Source organism: Vanessa atalanta, chromosome 25, assembly GCF_905147765.1.
Source record: "Vanessa atalanta chromosome 25, ilVanAtal1.2, whole genome shotgun sequence".
In the NCBI taxonomy this organism is placed as follows: Eukaryota; Metazoa; Arthropoda; class Insecta; order Lepidoptera; family Nymphalidae; genus Vanessa; species Vanessa atalanta.
In genome coordinates, this window is record NC_061895.1 from 3789168 (window position 1) to 3810409 (window position 21242).

General features: G+C 31.6%; 1 non-coding gene across 1 annotated transcript; it reads left to right on the forward strand.

Moving 5' to 3' along the window:
* Positions 1–20966: 20966 nt before the first annotated feature.
* On the forward strand, positions 20967–21038 carry Trnap-ugg. The gene has a single exon. It is a non-coding gene; the product is annotated as a tRNA-Pro (tRNA).
* The last annotated feature ends 204 nt before the right edge of the window (positions 21039–21242 follow it).

The following is a 21242-nucleotide window of genomic DNA, read 5'->3' on the forward strand; positions in this document are numbered from 1 at the left end:
TACAAAAAAAATTCTGAACGATTACCGTTTATTGAAGAAAATATCTTTGCGATATAATTGCCCTCAAAGATCATCACAAGTTAGTCACGACCTCTATTTTCTAAAGTCAAAAGATCATTTAATTTGGTGGTAAAATTTTGTACCATCGTCAATCGCGGTCGATTGCTTGAATTGAATCGCTGGTTCAACCAGATTAAAATATAACTAGAAATAGAAAAGGCTTCAAAATTGATCCTTGTGAAACACCTGTTTTTAACGTAGATCCAGAAGACTTTGTTTCATTAATGAAAACTTGTTAGACTATTTGACAATGGCTCAACTATAGATAAATACACAAATGTGACGTTGAGCACCCGGTTAGACCGTTCTATCGCTGTATTAAAAAATAAGTTTACAAATATTCCAAAATTCAAATTCAATAGAAAGAGACAGAGAGAAAACAATGAGAGGGAAATATCGCCTCGAGGGACATAACGCTTTTCCTTACGTGACGATTTCTGCCAGTTCACTCGCGTAAAAGACCTTTGTTGCAAAAAAAACTTTGTATACAATTGAAATACAAAATACGGTAATGGTGTTACTTTGTGGTGAGACGAATCGCAATGGATATTTGGTATGTTAAAGGCATAATTGCAAATGTAATGCTAATCGTACGACCAAGTTGACGTGCCCCTTGCAATTCTAATTACACGGCTAACTCCATCGTAATCTCGACATATCTTTGCTTATGCTAATTATTAAAAAAAAAATTATGTTACTGAACATTAATAAATAAGGCATAGTACTAAATACTATATTATATAGATGAGCAAGAACCTTGGAGTATTGTTTTGATTGTCGAAGTGGTAAATTAAATTGATTTTTTTTTCCATTATTTAATTTATAAAGTTTTTACGTATATATATAGAAATACACAGTTTAGTCTTACGTAATAATCACGTTATGTATTAATTTTTCTAAAAAGACTAAAAAAAAAACTTATTTTAATTTTTTTTTTTATATTTGGAATTTGCTTTATTCTAACCGAAAAAAATGTAATACATAATAAGTCCGTAGATGAAAAAAATTTTTATTGTCATAAGCGCACTTCTACCGACAATAGACTATTTTCAGTTGTACTACGAGTATGTTTAGCATGTCACTTTTAAATGTATAAGTTTAATTTATAACGTCATCAGAAGCGACACAGACTCGGCCTAGTTGAAGTGCTTGTACACATTGAATTAAATATACGTACCTATTTATTAAATTAAAATTATAATAAAAATTAGATACAATCATATGTTATTTGATTGGTGGAAAATAGTAAATCCCTGAGTTTCTAGCCCTTTCTTTGCGGTAGAATCTACATTCGACATACATTCGGAATCTTATTAAGCAAATAAACACAAGTGCTCGTAGCAGCCTTCTTGAATAAATATATTAATTGGGTTTCAGGACAGTAGTCAAAAAACGTTCAACAAGATTGTTGTGCTGAGAAATAATTCATTGTTGTCTTGCGTGTGAAATCTTGAAGATAAACTTCTTTAGGCGCGGAGAAAAACTTCAAGGTCAAATTAAGGCACAACGTTTTCACCCGTAACGTTTGAATATCACGTTTAATATTTATTACGGACTTATATATCATTGAAAAATAACTTCTAAAGTAAGTTAAGATCGTTAATTAACCAAAGTGGAGTTATTGTAGAGCATTAATTTGGTCAGAAAGGTCGCTCATAGTTTTCCACCGCTTTATTAAGACCCTCGCCAGAATTACCCATGAAATAGGGTTTAATATGCAGCGTGCGTGTTCAATGTAAATATTGCGACCACGTGTGCACCCGCGCTAGGAAATAAGGTAGCCTTCTCACCGTGAAAGAAAACGATTCGATATTTAAATAATATAATATGTAAATAATCATAAATAATTAATCAAACTAAAGCTGTTTCTTATTTAAATATATGTATTAATTACTAAAGGAAGGCAGGATCGGAACCTGTTGGTAAGTGTTTCGTAATAGTTCGAGCATATTGGCACGGAAACGAAAACTAGAAGTGTAACTACTGAGTTTATCGACATATGTACCTATGTAAGTGAGGATGGGGTTAGATTTCAAATAAAAAAACTTGGTGGTAGGGCTTTGTGCGAGCCCGTCTGGGTAGGTACCACCCACTCATCAGATATTCTACCGCCAAATAACAGTACTCTGTATTGTTGTGTTCCGGTTGGAAGGGTGAGTGAGCCAGTGTAATCACAGGCACAAGGGACATTACATCTTAGGTCCCAAGGTTGGTGGCGCATAGGTGATGTAAGGAATGGTTAATATTTCTTACGGCGCCTTTGTCTATGGGCGGTGGTGACCACTTACCATCAGGTGGCCCATATGCTCGTCCGCCAACCAATGCCATAAAATATATATATATATTTTATTTTACTTGTATAGGAGCTTACTTAAGTGAGTATAATATGAAGAATATATTCATATCGTCGATGTATTAAATACCATGAACTAAGACCCTGTGCCTGTAATTATACTGACTATATTTCAACCTTTAAATCCCAACCCTTGAAACCAAAACACAGAAATATATTGTATTGTATATATTTTTGACAGTTGAATTAGTGATGCATAGGTAGATTCCATAGAATACATGTTCAGACACTTCAGGTAAACACAGTGGCTTCCTCTCCTTTTTGATGATAAGGTTTGGATACTCCAGGTTCAGTAGTATCCTCCAAGTTTTCCTTCACAACCCAGCATTAGATGATTAATAAGCACAAATAAAGCGCATGAAGATTCAGTAGTACTTGCTTGGGCTTGAGATTACAATCATCAGTTAAGATTCACCCCATCTAACCACTCCACGGCACAGTGTAATATGTATAGTGATATTAAGTAGTATTATTAGCAATAGAACGGACTCAATTTTGAATTGTATCAACTTTACGCAATATCTTAGAATATTTTCAACGAAATTGTTATAGATATTAAGTTAAAATATTATTATTTAAAACTGGATTCACGTTAACTTTATTGACATCCTTATTTAGTTTGAATTAAAATTTACTTCTTTGTTTCTTTCAGACTTTGATTAATCGACAATGAAAAACCACTTCTCTTTATAATTTATAAACAAAATTAAATAATTTTACTATTTAATAATTAAATATTTGATTACTAGTAGAAAATAATTCAAAAATAAGTGAATATTTCGCCGCTAATCGAAAACCTATGAAATTTGCAGAACGAATGAAACGAATATCAGAATTTACTTACTTATAACTTTCATCACGGTCACTAAATTTTCAACGCTTCAATATTATAGCGCAGCACGGTTTCCGCTATACAACGACAGCCTATGAAATAATAAAGTCGTCGCGTCACGCGCACACGGTTCCGTCTCATTACGTTGAACTGTTTCTCTTTGCTTGAATATGCTGAATTCACTCGTGTACACATGGCTTTATGTTTGATATCTCATTTATTTTAGCTTGATTATAGCTGAGTTATATCTTATGTAAGTAATTAAAATTAATTGTAATAAACCGAATAACAGCACGTCCTATTGTTATTTAGTTAAATTTCTTTGAAACTTGAGTTGTCTTTGCTTGAAACTGATTAGAATTCTGTTGAAATTGATATTATACTATTTACGTTTATACGAAAATTAAACCGATAAAAATAAACATAGTAAAAAGCTTTGATTATTTATATGACTTTGATAGAATATCAAAGCTGAGAACGCATCGAAAAAAATAGTGCCCAACTCTTGGGTGCACTCAGCACGCACACTAGTAAAGTAATATGACATTTGACGAGTATCAAGGGTATCTGTCACACACACTAAGATAAAGTTGGTCCGTTTATTTTAGTTTTTTTGTAGTGCGATACTCTATCTAGATATAAGTGTACATAATCTAAGCTTAAAGTGTAAAAACTAGAACTTATAACAGAGAAGACGACTAGACACACATGTGTCAGAATGACATCCGATAAATGTGATCCGATGTTTTTTGACTTAGCACGAGTTTAATTATAAACACATCTTAATCACTTGATGGCTCACTGATGTTTGCCCGTGCTTAAACCTTTAATCATTGATTAAGATACACGTGTTCTACTGACTATATCGACTATATATATATATCAACACAACGAAGTAAGTAAAATTTGTGTGTTCTGTGTAGGGGATTAATCACCGGAACTATAGATCCAATTTTAAAATTTCTTTCACTAGAAGAAAGGTACATTATTCCATAATGTAATAAGGTATAAATTAGATCATATCATATGATTTTCCTTACAAATAAATTGCATCCGGGCGAAACCGGGACGGTTTGCTAGTATTTATAAATGAAAAATATGATTTTAAATTAATTCCTCTATTATTTATATGTTACACAGGTTACATCTCCGTTCTATTGTTATAAAAAATATTCAGCAAAATTTAAAAATTACACGCCGTGAATAACATTGTGGTATTTAAAAAAGGGCTCTCGCTTTTGTTATCTTTGTTAATACGTCCATCACGAAAAGCTTATAAACCGCTTTATGTGTTCGCTAATAAAAAATATTCTTAGATGTTTTTTGTGTGTGTATTAGCATTAGCATTTTTGCATTAGCAGCCTGTAAATTTTCCCACTGCTGGGCTAAAGGCCTCCTCTCCCTTTGAGGAGAAGTGTGGCAGAATTTCGTTGAAATTAGACACATGCAAGTTTCCTCACGATGTTTTCCTTCACCGCCGAGCACGAGATGAATTATAAACACAAATTAAGCTCATGAAATTTGACGGTGCCTGCCTGGGTTTGAACCCGAAATCATCGGTTACGTTGCGCGCGTTCAAACCACTGGGCTATCTTCTAAGTGTGTATTATAGTACCTTTTATCAAACGGTGAATTGTTTTATTCATCAGCAGATTGGGAAATGGACTGTATGATCATCGCTGTTCATAATCATTGAAACTGTAAATAATTGACAGCTTACATCGTCAATGCACCACCAACTTTGGGAACTAAGATGTCCCCTGTGCTTGTAGTTAACTGGCTTACATGCCCAGCAAAGCAGAACACAATAATATTGTACTGCAGGAATATTGGACTGTTACCTACCCTATCAGCTAACAAACAGTCAATTGTCTAGTTGATAAGGTGACAATTCCCTAAGTTTAAATTCCGGGTTTCATACCAATCATGGGGCGAATTCTACTAATTTGTAACGATTACCATATATTTAGGAATCAATTCCGATCCAACTTAGATTGACTAAATGATAACGACTATGTTATAATTCAATTGTGATAAAGACTATTTGTTAGTATGATTTTTGTCTAAATTAGTAGTTTCTGCGTTAATGTTTAGTAATCAATTAATGAACATTACATCTTTATACTAATACTACCTGATACTGCGGCTTTACCCTCGCCAAATTTATAAAATATAAACAACCCCGTTTTACTCCCTTAGGGGTGGATTTATCGTAAAATCCGTTAATAGGGGATGTCTTCACCCTAATAGGAACCTACCAGCCAAATTTCAAGTTTGTAGGTGTTATAGTTATAAACACAAATTGAGGACGTGAAAATTCAATGCTGCTTGCCTGGGCTTGAACCCGCAATCATCGGCTTAGATGTACACGTTCTAACCACCGAGCCATCTCGGCTACAACACCACGCTTAGATCTCCAATAAATAAATATTGATACGAGACACTTCTTATAACACTTATACTAATTATAAATGAATAATGAAATTAAAAAACTGAGCTCAAGTTTTTCATTGAATGCACATTACCTTTTACAAAATGAATGACCGTTTCCCCCCTTAATGTTCAAAACGCCATGGAATTAGTCGTAAGCGTTGTGGACACGGCCGGTCATAAATTAATGTAAACATTCATAAAACTGATCGCATACTTTGGGGACAAGTTCATTGACCTCTTCCCTTCAAGTGATATTGAAAATAAGAATTGTTTTTCGTTATTATGTTCTTATGTAGTAAAAAAAACTACTAAGTCAATATATTGTATGTGATTATACCAGAAGAAAGAGCCGAGATGGCCCAGTGGTTAGAACGCGTGCATCTTAACCGATGATTTTGGGTTCAAACCCAGACAGGCACTGAATTTTCATGTGCTTAATTTGTGTATAATTCATCTCGTGCTCGGCGGTGACGGAAAACATGGTAAGGAAATCTGCATGTGACTATTTTTAACGAATTTCTGCCACATGTGTATTCCGCCAACCCGCATTGGAGCAGTGTGGTAGAATATGCTCCAAACCTTCTCCTCAAAGGGAGAGGAGGCCTTAGCCCAGCAGTGGGAAATTTACAGGCTGCTAATGTAAATACCAGAAGATGACAATTGACGTAAAATTCGTGAATGTCATGATCTTATAGATAATTAGATGATTTTTTTTTAAATTTAATAACTGAACATCAGTCATCATTCTAAATGCACTGTAAACAACAAAAATGGCCCGTCTAACTTCATGTCATTCAATTTTACGTATATCGAATTATCTCGATTATAAGAATTTTGCGGATATGTGTCGTCGATTAAAAAATCATTATTTTTTAACCGTCTATAATTACGGATAGGTTTCGATCGGTTATTTCGTATGCATGAAATTATTAATATAGATAAAATCACTGTACCTTTCTATGAACATATTAAATAATATGCAGAGTTAATACATTTTATTTATATTTATTAAAACTACCTGTGTACCTTTATTGATAACATATCAAGGTAGAGTCCCCAAATTACTGGCAGCATTGTCTTGTGTCTGGTAGAAGTAAGATCAAATCTTGGGTATCTTGTAAACTCGTCGAGTCATCCCATAGCTACACATATTTGGCGCCATTCTGGCAGGTCATGTTTCCTTCGTATGCCGTGGTTTCCAAATCTCTTCTTTATGTCGTCAGTCCAGCGATTTTTATACGATTTATCAATTTATTTTAATAAAAAAATTAAAGAATATTTTTAATAAGTGCTATTGCTATCAACATAAAAAATCATTTTCATGAAGTTAATTATTTTACAAGTAACTTAACAGATACACATCCATGCTTAATTGTGTCTAGTGCCACACATACAACAGATACACTTGAAGTCGTCAATGGCCGCCTCCGCGTCATAGCAATAACATTGTAAGGGGAGTAGACCGTACGCGAATTAATAAACAGCCTAAGTCCGAATTCATAAATGTACTTGTATCAGAATTTCTCCAAAAGTACCCAGGTTAGAACACGCATTAATTAAAAAAAAAAAACTTAATTATGTTCAACGGGTTCGAACACATGACCATTGAGCTACGATTCATGTTTCGCATGCACTGAGCCACTGCTGAACATGTACGTTACAATTACAAGTCATCAACAAATCGAGGTTGATGTATTTATCATTTTAATTATTAATTAAATTCTAAATTCCCCAAAAGTGTAGTATTAAAAGGGAAATTAAAAAGACTAATTATGAAATCAGTCGCGTGTGCTAACCCTACTCAACAATAATTACCAGGGCCGTACTCGAGCTTATTATTTAGCCCTGTTATTGAAATTGTCTTAATTGTAAGTTATATAAGCTGGTACGATTAAGTGTTTATTGATTCGGACATATTTTAATACCTCAGTAATAAAATTTATGTGTAATTTGTTTAGGTGTGGAAATTTATAATTGGAACTATGTTTATTTAATATTATAATCGTTCCTAAAACATTTAAAATATATATTGTTAATATTTGACAATAATTAAATAAGATTTAGTTATATACATAAAATACTATGAAATTAATCAAAAACGCAACTGACCGTTTAATTTTTTATCACCGTGCCAACCCGAGATTTGATTATTAAGATTATTGCCCCTTTCTTGTACTGCGTCTGAAAAGTGACGTCACTTTTGACCACGTCATTCCGTTTACATACAACAATAATATCGAAATATATATTTATACTGCTGATTCAGTATTTACTTGTATTGTTTTGTGTGAGATGATAATATAAGAAGTTAATAATGAGAAGATGATAAGAAGAAATTAAAAACAATATGGAAAAAAATAACTAAGCAAATTATATATCATAAATATATGTTGTATTTATGTGAGCTTTGTATGTATGAGTAAATAATTTATTTTTCTTTTGCACACATACATACATATTCCCTGAGCTTTCGAAGGTTGTTAGATAATGCGTTTAGTATTAGCCTACCCTTTTGTACGATATACATAATTATATAATGTGTCGTACTATTAAATTTTGAAGTAAATAAATAAGAATAACAATAAAAATTGCGTATACTTTCGTACGCGTAATAAAATATACTTCTATAGCGTAGTTAAAAACAGTCCTTAATTTCATGTAAATAATTAATTTCAATTAAATAATAATAATCCACTTATTAATAATGAAATAATAATTATTATGATCAATATATTTTTTTCTTCTATATATTATTAAACACACTAAAAAATAAACAAATTAAATTTGTAACAAAAATAAGCATCGTGCCTAAAGTAAATCATTAAAAAAATTACAACATACATGACAATAAATAATACAATACATAACAACACAAAATTGCTCGTAACATACTCCAATAAGTATTTCGATTTATCAAAGTCTGCCCCTGTTTAAATATGACGTCATCACCGCACTAATTGTTAGTATTGTCCACCTGCACAGGAATGCCGTGCATGCGATACCATTGTTCACCACGAATTAGTGTAACCGCGAGTTATGTGGAATGTTATACGCCTTATATACGAATTATGTTATGTAGATACGCAATTGTATGAAAACGTGTTATGAAATTCTCGGTTAAAATGTTAAATGTAAGGTGTGATTTTGTAATGTAAACGTTGTACTTTTGTTTGTTCATTATTAATGACTGGCTTTTACGCTTGTGTGGAATTAGCTTTGTTTTGCTCTAAAAGCTCGATGACGTCTTGCTCGGCGTGGTTAATTTTAATTATTTTATTTATGTTTAAGTCTTCTTATATAAAATATTAGGAACTAGTATCAGAAAAATAGTACGTGTGTGTTTATATATTGAAGTAACTAAATTATATTTGTAATTAAATAATATGAATTATTTAAAAAAAAAGTGTTCTAGATAATTCATAATTAAAAAATCATATTTAAAAAAAGAACTCACTCATTGACATACGGAGGTGTGACGTCTAGTATATTAAATATACACTAATGAAAGTTGATAGTGTTGCTATTATAATGTTTAGAAAAAATATAAATTAATTACAATCGTACTGATCTTATGATATATTTTTTTATTATTAGATATTGTCGAGTATAAACGTTCGTAAATAATTTATCTAATCAAGTAGAAATTTGTGAATTTGTTTTTGGAATTTGCCTAATTTCTAATACGTGGAAGCATTCGAATATTTAAAAACAAGGATTTCGGCGATGGATTTTTGCTAGTAACAATAAAAATTAAGTAATATGAAAAATTTTAATAGTAGGTATTTTCAAACATTAAATTTATATATTTTTTTAAAATGTTTACATTAATTTGTCGTTCGTTTTTATCTTTCTTGTGTGTTTCAAGCTGATGAAACGCCCTAAAAGCATGTGTAACGAATATTTCATTTAAGTTCAGTCAGTGTTGATTTATACCGAGGTCATAAATAATACAGAGTATTCATGGATGACACGAAAAGATTTCAACTGTATATAAAATATATTTGTAAATCCTTTTTTGGGTTAACTCGATTTTCATAATTTATACATGTACCTATATTGTTAATCTAGGCCTGAGAAATTAGTAGTTTTCGGTTTTGATTTTTATTTGTGAAGTGAGAACCACACCGGCATAGGGTTAGTTGGGGATTCATTGCGTGTTAAAAATGTGGATGACCCAATGATTTTAGATTCAAACCCATGGAAGGACCACTGAATTTTCTGAAGCTTAAATTGTGTTTATAATTAATCTCGTACTCGGTGTTGAAGGAAAACATCCCGAGGCAACCTGCATGTGTCTAATTTAAATGAAATTTTGCCACATGTGTATCTACCAAGCCACATTGGTGCAGCGTGGTGAAAAATTTGATTTTTATTTTTTATATATGTTAATCTGTAATTACAAAATTTGCCAAATTGTAATTTTGTTTTATAAATTTTGCACGAAAATGATAATTATAATTCTTAAAAATCATAAATATGCCTTGTTTATTATTACGCAATTTAATTCATCTAAGTTATTCCTTCATGTAATGAAGAAGTTGTTATCATGAAGTATTTTTATGTATTAGATATTTATTTAAAACTTAAAACATTTCTTAGAGCTACTGTACTGTAATAATATATTAAACCATTTCAATATCTTGATAAACATTTTAATTATAAATATTATTGTTACACATCATATAAAGTACACACCACATTCCACAAGCGGTAGCGTGCGCGGTTCGTCAAATTTGAAGTTACGTTAAGTGTTTAACAGAAGCTCTAAAGACTCATGCGAAATTATTTGTGACAATCGACACTTATGAATTTTACTCATTATGGTATAATCCTAAAAAAATTTTTAGCATATGATTTAACTTTATAAGCAGCCAAATTACCTACACACAATATTTTATACACCTGACATATTTCGGTCGAACTCTTAATTTTTTTATAATTTCACTATTATTAAAAAAGTCGGACAGGCAAATGTGTGTCCTAAAGGTCACCTCCCATAGATATCGGCTGTAATAAATTATGAACCATTCACAAATATTAATATTGAAACGAACAAAATAATAATTAATACTAGTCCGTTTCCGCTCATCACGCGTCACAGTCTTAGATACAAGAAGTTATAGCACATCGTTAAGACATATCGCAGAACGCCAGATGCGACTGTTGTTTATGGCAACACTTTATTGCTATCGCTTTAAAGGAGTGCTGTGACAATTCGAATCATTGCAAGATAAGATGTGTTTATTTCAACACACGTTACGTATAAACGTATAAACAATGTATTTGTTTATACGTTTATACGTTTGCTATCGAGCTATCGTAGATTAATACTAGTGTCAGTGCTCAGACTAGTGTCTCGGCTCTACGACTCTTTTACAAGCCCCCTCTACCGCCTCTCTCTAGACTATTACAGCCCCAACAGTGGAACGAGCCAAGACTCTGACTACTACCAACCGTTCTACATTTCGGATCCAAGTAGTATTAAAAGCAAACATGACGGAATGCATTCACGAGAAGGTGACTGCATCCCGTGTGATTCACCTTGCGATTTCTTACCGTCTTGTTTAAGTCTTTTGTCAACCTGATTCCATCAGGCCTTTGACGTCTAAGACGTCGTGTTAGATGTAGCTACCAATCACGTATAAGATATTCTTCTGCCAAACAGTATAATTAGGTTTGGAGAGTGAGTCCTAGTTCAGTTCCCAAGGTTGGTGGTGCATTGGCGATGTAAGGAATGGGGAATACTTCAAACTGCGCCTATGGGCGCTGGTAAACACTTACCATTAGTTGGCCTGTTCGCCCATCCACCTACCTATATAATAAAAAATACATTCAACATGCTAACTCTGCGAACTATTTCGGTTATTTTCGTTTGTCTACAGATTTCACCGTACTGAATTCGGTCACGTAGTAAAATACCGAGCATTGCTGTTTGCATAGCACGCTGAGCGACCTTGCCACTAGACTAAATATGCTGTAAAAAGTAATAAAGATTTACTATAAGATGAATTTGAAATAAAAATAATAATATTATATATTAAAATAGGCTCATAAAGGTACCGGTAAGAAATTCAGTACTCTTTTCCATCATTTGAATCGCAGAGTTTATGTCAATAAAGTACATTTAAATTTATATACATATATCCTGCTTGGGAATCAACAAATATTATTATTATTTATTTAATTAATAATTCTCATTTCATGTCATGACGTCATCGTGGTATATATGGCGTAAGGGTGAATTAAGCATCGCTTTCATAGGTTTTGGTCGTCTTTTCAAAAACCACGTGTCTCTGTTCTAAGGCTTTTCACAGATTCATATCAGATCAGATTTCAGTCAGGCGAAGATGTTACAGAAGACAGCCTATTATAGTAATGTGTTATATATCTATATATGTACATATATATAATAAAATTGCAGTGTCTGTTTGTAATATTAAAAAAACGCTTTTACTAAATGCACATGTATGCATACACGGTACATATACCAAAATAACATTTTTTTTAATTTTTGTTTGTCTATCTATTTGTTCCGGCCTATTTCTGGAACATCTGAACCATATTTGACGGGACTTATACTTGCAAATAGCATATGTAATAAGGAGTACCTTAGGCTACAATAATAACTTTTTTGTTAAAATTAAACGCGCGCAAAGTCGCGGGCACGGCTAGTTGATATATATACAGAAAACTAAGTTTTGATTGCACTGTTAATGGAGCAATGTTTTTTTTCATTGCTCTCTATAAAAATCTAATTCGCTTTTACGATGAGTACCTACAAATCTACATACAATCCAAAATTAACGGTCCGACTCGCAATGCATACCAAAATGGCAATAAGACTAGCTGATTGAAGTTCAGACGATTTTCTATTTCCATGTTCTAATAAAAAAAAACTATATTTAAAAGTGTTGCATCTTTTTGTAATTATAAGCGCTTATAGATGAGTCCCTTATCTATCTTTATCGGTTAATTAAAAAAAAAAGTTATAATTTTAAAAGTTTTGAATTAAGAACGTCAAGTATTCCGGAGCTGTTGATGACCATATTATATTACACATTAAGTCCTTACTCATAGTGCAATCATGTAATACGTATAGATGATTTTTGTGTGAAATAAAAAAAAATTATTATTATATTATTATTAATAATTAGCAATACTTGTTTGTTTAAGAATCCAACTAAAGAGTCCACTAGATTCTTAGAAAAAGTTTTATGGAAACAATAACTAATTATAACATTATTTATTTGCTATGTACCTGCTTTTTGTTTCTCTTATATGTCATTTTGTTATTATTGTATAGTCTATAAGTGTTGATAACGAATGCACGGATAAATCCAATAGGGTTTTTGTTACATCACAATCACAAGCAATGATCATTGGTAGCAGTAGGCTAAGAAGTAAAATTGACTGGCCATCTGTGCCCTGTATCAAGTATGCTGGGGTTCCAATAGCCTATCATGAAAATGTAAAAAACTTGGGCCTGATCATTGACTGCAACATGTCTTGGACGTCTCATCTCAACGATGTTAGTAAACGTATGCATTTCACGTTTCACTCTCTCAAACGTCTCCAATATTTTCTCCCTTTCAACACCAAAATTATGCTCGCTCAATCTCTTCTTCTCCCTATTCTCGACTACGCTGATGTTTGCTTTCTGGATGTGACAGAGGAACAGCTTAATAAGTTAGAGCGCTTACAAAATCTTGCTATTCGCTTTATTTTCGGGCTACGTAAGTACGACCATGTGTCTGTTTTCCGCGCTCAACTTAAATGGCTACCTATCCGATTTCGCCGTGATATGCACATCCTTTCGATCCTTTTCAATATTCTCACAAACCCTAATATTCCTGAATACCTCAGCTCCCGCCTCAACCTGCTTCCTCCTTCAACCCGCTCCAGGCGTTCTTGCATCACTACGATGCTCGATGTGCCTCGGAGTAACAGCAAATTTCGACTTCAGTCGTTCACAGTACGAGCTCCGCTACTATGGAACAAACTTCCTAAATACATACAGGACAGTACTACAATTGATATGTTTAAAAAACGATTAAGACAGCATTTCCTGACACAAGTTTACCCTTCATCATAAACTTTGATATTAATATGTGTGTATCTATGTATATTATATATTTATATATATATATATATATATATATATTTATATATATATGTGTATGAATGTGTATTTATATAAATATTTTTTTACAAGTAATGATGCACTACATTGCCCGCTGATTGACTCTTATCACTCACCTCCATAGGTTGACTGGAAGAGATCTCTTTTAGAGATAAGTCCGCCTTTGCTTATGTTTTCTCTATTTTGTTATTTTCTGTAATGTCTTTTTAAGTGCAATAAAGAATATATATAATAAAGTACAACATAAATTAAATGTATATTCAATTAAAATAAATAAATTAACGTTATATTATTATAATATTTATACATATATTTTTTTATTAATTTAAACATTGCAAATAGTGTTAAAAATACTTACAAATATCGGGAATTATCATTAGAATAAGTTATTATACAATATGAGATAATATAGTTTTTTTTAATAAGTTATAGGAAATACATAAGTGTCCCACAACTGGGCAAACTTTTCTTGAGACAAAGGGGCAGAAAATGTTTTTCCCACGACACTATGAGGTTGGCTTATAAACGTGACTGAATTAAATCTTACACGTGTAAGTTCCCTCAAATTTTTTTCGAGCACGATAAATTAACATATTATGAATTCATTAAATACAAATGGAAATATTATCTTTTATTAATAATAATTACAAAATAAATGATATATTATATCTATAGATCGGTGTTACGAATCGATCGTTGTCGAATTTTGACGGTTGAGCAAACACAAGTTCCTTATTGAATAGAATACTGAATCTGGATCTCTTCTAAGCAAACTTAAAACAAAGGAAATAAAAGAGCAAGAAAGATATACGTCATAAATAATATTATCTACAAAATCTACTCTTTATGGCATGCGATTCTATCTCTATCTCATTTTTATAAGGCTTGAAACGTTCTTATACTCGGATTTTTCGATCAAATTACTCGTCAAATTATCTGTAATTTTCTTTGAAACATTGTCGAACAATAACCGTGTGAGTTTCTTGATTGACGTCTTGTTTGAGTATATGTGTGGTAACATGTTTCTCAAACAAAATCTCAGTCGTATACCTAGTCAGTTCTAATCGAAAATAAACAAAACTTAGATTTATGTGTTTCCTGTTATTCGCTAATAACTGAGTTGTACTATCAGTTCTTGATCAATATTTTATCTTTATTTAAAACACAACACTATTCAACTCAACTACTTTTTTTTTATATTATGTTCAAAGGTCTACAAAAATAAAATGACAATAAAAAAAAAAGTATGATTACATTTTGGTTATGTAGACACGACATGCTATAAAAGTTAGAAACAATTAGCTTCTAGTTCGTGACAGCAGCATATAAATTATTTATTTATTGTTTTAATTTAGTTATTTAATCTATTGAAACATTTTTTTAACACAGTTTTTAATGAGGCTATAGAACGGTCGGTAAAAATATCGTAATTAGATTGAATACTGTTGTAAGTTGAACACATACGGTATAAAGGCGAGTGGCTAAGAACATTCGTTCTAGAGGTAGGTAGACAAAAGGTTTTATTTACTTGAATTGTAAAATCAAAAAATCTGATAACAGCTTTAATAGACGTTCAAAAGGCCATTTTTTTTCCAGATCCATAATGAATATCATAGATACTTAATTTCGACCAATGATATCGCATCAGTTGGTCTATCAAATGTTGTTTATTTGGCTTTTGTCATCTTGTGGTTGTAAGGAGGTTTGATATGATATAGAACACTACAACGATTTGAGAAGTTTTGGTCCCTTGAGAAGATTTAGATCCTTACGGGAGAAGGCTATTACCGGTTCGTTAGTGCGTAACAATCTCTTACTTAGTTATAAAAATTGTATAGAATACGCAAGTTTTAACGGTTGATTATGAGTTAAAATTCAGATCAGTGTTCATAAATGTTAATATCCTTATTTGTAGTCACATTTCATCCCTCGCCTGTTGATGACGTCAGGACATATCTAAATTTAAAAAAAAAAACATATTAGAACATCGTTATTTAAAAAAGGAATATTTAATCCGACATCAATTTACTTTGGAAGTCGAAGCCCAAAATAGGCATTGTTTAGTAAAGAGACAGCGTAAACGTCTCGAAACTTCCCGTCTGAGGGTCATCAGTTATTCAATAAAGTTCGGACTCCGTATGGAAAGTTCGAGATAAGTAGGCAAGCGACTGTGAAATGAATAAAACATGACGGTAATTTCATTACGATATGACATCCGTACGTGACAAGTTTATAACTTTCCTCGAATTAAGCGTAATTGGAGTATAATCTTTTAGGAAGATTTCTACTTTATTATAAACGGGCCACCTGGTAGACCGGGTTATGTGGGATCCCTACCCACTGAAACCACTGCGATGGCCGTTCTCGACACGATTCGGAAAAGCTTCAGGGTCGTGATACGCATCCGGGGCCCCCTCCGTGTATATATGTATGCGCTAGCCATACCAACGAGACACATATGATACTAACTCATTCGTTCTTTAAAGCGGAAATCGGATTGTTCATTTCTCATGGTAAAACGAAAGAGTAAGTGGTACTCAGAATATTTTTCCTTATTATTAATTATGTATCTGCACTTTCGAATTTTCTTTGTTTGAATAATTTTTTGTTTTGTTAATTGTAAATTAGAATTCTAAAACATTACTTCTTAAAGTCCATATCTAATATAAGTCTTATCCATGAACACTGTTACAAAATTTTAATATTATTATTATTTTGCGTCTCCGTATTGGTTTTGACAGCTGTGGATCACGTGCGCTGAGTGACACGTAAAAGAAATACAAGGCTTCGTTCCAGTCAGCTTCTCTACAACCTAAATATTTCTGTCATTTAAAATCTCTTGATGTATTAAAAATCTAAATATTCTTCAATTAAGTAGGCTCATAAAATCATTTTTGGATTGTCATATTAGAGTTGATTTAAATGTAAGGCTACCACCGTTACCACCTTCTTTGTGCCGAGACGGGGTTACAATCCTATAAACAGTGAAATTTAAAAAGTACTCATCTTTAACGTACCTACATACATATTTTTTTTACTTTTACGTACATAGGTTATGATAAACTTAAATCAAGTTTTGATACAATAAAAATGTAACGCTCGTTAGCTTGCTATGATTTACATGTCTATTACTATGAGCTTATACAGGATGTTCGCGACATGAGTCTAATTTTAAATGGAGGAACTTTTGATATTAAACTATAACTAAAAATGTAATACGTCCTAAATAAATGTATATTATTTTGAAAAGTATATTTTTAGGAACGAAGTCCTTTTATGTGGTTTACAGTGAACTGGCAGAAATTGTTATGTAAAGAAAAAGCGCTAAGCCCCCCCCCCTCTTTTATTTACTGAATACTGCAATTGCATATACAGTACTGAAATGGCTTAGATCCATACAGCCTACGAAATGTGTACCCAGAATTATAATAATTATAATTAGTCTTTATATAATTTTATAATCGTGGACGTCATTTGTGTGTAACAAGTCGCTCGCTGTAAGAGGACTCATGTAGGATGAGATCAGACGCAACGATTAACACTTATATTATAAATATATTTTTAATTTACAAAAGAAAACTGTAATACGATTCTGCAAGAATTCACTTCGTATCCCACCCGTGAAATGTTGACAAGTGACTTATACATTTTATAATTATTCAAGTCAACGTCGCATAACACCTTCTGATATTTCACAGTCGTGTTCTTCGGTGATTTTCGATTTTCTTGTTACAGAATAGCCCTACTGTCCGGCCTATTTATAATCTTGGAGCACAAAAATCCCTTTCGCATTTTCATGAAATTAGGAACATTACTTTTCAATAAATTAGTACAATTCGTAATTTATTGAAAACTAATATTCTTAATTTGTTTATTGTGTCACAATATATTTACAACAATGATCACCATAACATTGACCATTTTTATAAAATCAGTGATAATAATCATTGTATAAAAACGAGAAGAAATGAACGCAATTTCAATAAATCCTTCTTGAGGAATTTCCATTTTTATAAAAAAATTCGGCAGATATGATAATTACTCAACTTCGTACCAAATTTAATTAAATTCTGTTCAGTGGTTTGGCTGTGAAAGAGCAACAGACAGACAAACAGAGTTCCTTTCGCATTTATAATATTAGTATACATAAAAAAGCGTGGACCCAGTAATTGTTGATTCTCAAGCAGGATACATATATTTGATTGACATAACTTTGTATTTGAAATGTTGAAAAAGAGTGACTACAGAGTTTCTTGCCGATTCTTTTCGGTTGAATCTTTGTCTTTTTCAGAGTGTTTAGTTAAAACTATTTATTTATTTATTGCTATTTAACTTGTCAAATTTTAAAAGGAGGTTCATTGCATTATTTTATTTAGAATTTGTATTTAAAAATAATTCTTTTACTGTCAAATTTAAAAATTCTGTTTTAATATATAATTTTATGTCACAAAACTAACATCGATTTCTTTAATAATTTTTACAAAAATATTTCCTAACACAGTGGTATCTCTACATTTAATACAATTTTATAAAATGACGAAAAAGCCAGCTTGAATAAAATGTATTTTGATTTTGATTTCATACAACTTTCAACTTAAAATAAATATTTATTTAAACTATGAAAATGTATTGAATAACATGACATTTTATTTAATATTTTATGTAAAATTAATATAAAGCAATTAATTAATATTAAATTATTGACTGTAAAAACATCATGTTATATATATTTATTTATTACATAGTTCTACGAATGTGTGCGTGTTTATACGTATATGTAAGTATTGTTATTAACGTTTGCTTTAGATCGTTGTCACGTGATTTTCTTTTGTTTATGTAGCAACAGTTCTATCAGGCAACGTAAGACGAATCTTCTACGAATGTGTATAAAAATCGATCAGATTTAGGCTTAAAAGATTTATCATTGTATTATTATGTAAATAGTTCTTACCGTAATGAACAGTGAGTGTAATATTCATAATTAATAATAAGTAAAAACAATATTGTACTCTTGTACAACAGAGTATAGTGAACCAATATTAAAATGTTATCATAAATATGCTTAATTTACTTTTTTTTCTTTTTTAATTAAAGCATAATTTACAATGCCTGTAACGTTTTTTTTTTTTCTTGTAAATGTGAATTCTATATCGCTTTTGTGTAACGTTCGACGATATCATCTAGAAAGTGACAACAATATTACAAAGTTCCATTTCATTCATTATAATTTAGTTGGTAATTTTTCTAATTGATGAAATCAATTTATTAAAATTATCATTTAGAAAAACGATACAAATTAATACACATTACGTGTCTCATACGTGTACACGTGAGACTTGAATTTCTTAATATAGACAGACAGAAACTTTTGTCGCGTCTGTATCACTCGTGTTTATATTATATTTATCATTGTTTATATCAAAATAGCTAATATTATTGTATATATATTATAAATTTTAAACTATTACTATGGAGGAAGAACAAAGTATGATTCTAATGTATAACAATTTTAGAATTGATTGATAGATAATAAAAATATTTTACGTAAAATGACGTTAAAGAGAATTCTAACATTACTAGGATATCATAAACATAAAAAGTATTTACGTTAAAATAATAACCAAATTTAAATAAAGTAACGTATTAGAAACCTGCCTACAAACTGCATCCATAGCATGGCGACAAAGCTTTTGAGCTATGTACCTTGGCCTTTATAAAGAAATTATTAAATAAAAAAAAAAAAAATACAATAATTTCGTAGCCTTACATCACCAACCATAATTCTATAAATAATTAATTTGAGTATAGTCTGTACTATCAAAAAAAAAATTTTTTTTAATCTGACAATTAAAAATACAATTAAATTACAACATAATTTCAACCTGTATACAGCGATCTGGCTGTGGTTAATTACGCGGTGGGATCTCATTGTCATGCTATAAATAAATCACTAACGCTGCGGCCATTCGCATAATAACATCCATGGATGGCTTAATGCACTCTCTGATGATTTATTACAACATTATGGAATTATTTTCTTAATTTAATTGAATTAGATTCATTAAGTATAAATTTAACAGCCTGTATATATATATACTTCTATACTAATATTATAATGCGAATGTAGCTCTGTCTGTGTGTATGTCTGCTGATGTCGGTCAAGTCACTGAACCGAATTTGATGAAATTTGGCATGAAGAAAGCTCGAACCTCAAGGGAGAATATAGACTTTTATATAGAACCCGATGCAGCGGGCGACAACTACCATGTGTGTATTCCTTTTTTTAAGAACAGGTTAAGAGCTCACTCAGCAGATCTGAATAAGGACAGAACAGTTGTAATAATATGTATTTTCTTAACATAAATAGGCATTTTCTTTGCGTAACGTATACACGTAACAACCTATAATATCCCTGGGTCAAAGCCTTGATATGTTTTGAACTTATTCCACCACGCTGCTCGAATGCAGGTTGATGGATAAACACGTGAAAAGTTTTCACCCGAGACGTTATTTCCTCGTGATGTTTTCTGACAGCGTGGAACATGATATGATATTTTTAAACACAAATTAAGCACGGATAAAAATTCAATAAGGAAACTAAGTAAGTTAAGATTTATTTCAGCCAGCCACTGGGTTCTCTCGTTAAGTCAATTTGACACTGTAAGAATAAGCCTCTCTTACAACATCACTGCACCACCATACTTAAATACTTAGAATTTATGTTACAGCATAGTTTCACTGGCTAAAACATGCTGCAAATTGGAACACAACAATACCAAGCATTGCTGTTTGGCACTATAATATATGATGAGAGACCGGGATCTACATAAGCTGGCTTGAACTAAGCCCTTCCAACAAATAACTTACGATCATGAACCAGTAAAAATGTTTCCAAGAACTCTTTTAAGTTTGCTTAAAAGAAACAAATCATTTCTTGATTATAACAACCAATTATGTTTAAATGTGTGAATTATAAAACCAATAAAAAAAAAATTAAATATTTCTGATACGGATTGAACTTCCATCTAAAGTATTTTACTTATAAAACAGTTTAAAAGGTATATATTTATTTATCCGATACTGATATGAGATTGATATGTTATTTGTAGAGACAGGACATGAGTCGGTTTTTAGTTTAAGTTGATCGTGGCTCGTTGGTCTAGGGGTATGATTCTCGCTTTGGGTGCGAGAGGTCCCGGGTTCAAATCCCGGACGAGCCCCATAATGATATCATAGAACCGTTCAATTTTGTTTTTTTCTTTTAACTTCCTTTAAATCAATTTGGTTCAAGTTCACTAAATATAGTAACGGCTTTATCGTTATTTCTGTTTGATAAATTATTGTCTTTCGATTACAAAAGGAGTAAAAAACATACTTTTAAGAAGATAGCTAAAGATTAAGATTATAAAAAAAAATATTGAGCA